The sequence below is a fragment of the Diceros bicornis genome, chromosome 7, assembly GCF_020826845.1.
Source record: "Diceros bicornis minor isolate mBicDic1 chromosome 7, mDicBic1.mat.cur, whole genome shotgun sequence".
In the NCBI taxonomy this organism is placed as follows: domain Eukaryota; kingdom Metazoa; phylum Chordata; class Mammalia; order Perissodactyla; family Rhinocerotidae; genus Diceros; species Diceros bicornis.
This window is the reverse complement of record NC_080746.1, coordinates 65399135-65400581: the sequence shown is the minus strand read 5'-3', so window position 1 is coordinate 65400581 and position 1447 is coordinate 65399135. Positions and strand designations below refer to the sequence as shown.

General features: G+C 39.0%; 1 pseudogene; it reads left to right on the top strand.

Annotated features, from left to right (window-relative positions):
- LOC131408811 (olfactory receptor 2D3-like) lies at positions 1–972 on the top strand (annotated as a pseudogene).
- The last annotated feature ends 475 nt before the right edge of the window (positions 973–1447 follow it).

The window sequence follows — 1447 nt, the reverse complement described above, 5'->3', positions numbered from 1 at the left end:
ATGGGCACAGAAAACCAAACCTATTTGACTGAATTCATCTTGCTGGGGCTTTCTTCAGATCAGCAGACCCAGATCCTGCTGTTTGTGATATTTCTCATCATCTACCTGCTAACTGAGTTTGGGAATCTGCTCATCATAGTGCTAATTCATGTTGACTCTCAACTTCATGAGAGTCATGAAGTACTTCATGACAAAAGTACTTTTTGTCATGTACTTTTTCCTTAAAATGTACTTTTTCCTTAAAAACTTATCATTTATTGATCTCTGTTTTGCTACAACAATCGTCCCCCAGATGCTATTCCATTTGTTGGTAATGAGAAAGATCATTTCCTTTGCTGGGTGTTCCATTCAGATGATTGTGTTCCTAGTAGCAGGATGTACAGAGAGTTCCCTCCTAGCGGTGATGTCCTATGACCGCTATGTGGCTGTTTGCAAGCCCCTTCACTACTCCACCCTCATGGCCCCCAGAGTTTGTGTCCAGCTGGCCATAGGATCTTGGGCCAGTGGAGAATTTGTTGTGTAGACACAACATTTACTTTATGTCTCTCATACCACAGACAGAGCATAATTAATCATTATTTTTGCGAACCTCCTGCACTCTTGAAGTTGGCTTCAGAAGAAACCTACAAAGCTGAGATGGCCATTTCTGCAATGGGTGTGGTAATCCTCCTTGGTCCTCTCTCCCTCATTCTTTTCTCCTACTGGAATATTATCTCCACTGTGATTCGGATACAGTCAGGGGAGAGGAGGCTCAAGGTCTTTTCTACCTGTGGTTATCATCTCATTGTTGTTGTCTTCTTCTATGGCTCAACAGTATTTACCTACATGCGTCTAAATTCCAAAAAAATGAATGAGAGGGATAAGGTGATCTCCATGTTCTACTCAGTCATAATATCCATGATGAACCCATTCGTTTACAGCCTAAGGAACAAGGATGTGAAGGAGGCCTGTAGGAAAGTATTTGGAAGATAGAGCCTCTCAGAGGCAATGATATTTACATCGATATACAGTTGTGGCAATGAGAACATTCCAAAGTTGTTCAACATCTTTAACAGTTTCTCTCTGAACTATTTCTAGACTGATACATCAGTAAGGGTCATATAGGCCCCCTTGTACATCTAGGATATTTTCTAATTTGTCTACTGCATCTTTCTCAAGCTTATTCTCGGTAGTTGCAGCTTGCTTGCCTCATAACAGCTTTTTTGCCATTATATTATGTATCATAATATAAATTACGTTTATATATTATATTATACAAATATTTTACAATATGGAAGAGGATCTTAATTTATAGTGTGTTATTGGTTTACTAATTCATTTTCACCCAGAAATATTACCTTTTGGTTCTAAATTCCACAGGTGCTTAACAGCCTCATTCTATGCCAACATCATCTACAACCCTCCATAAATCTTGGAATTCTATTGGATATCAGTATGCTAGAATCTA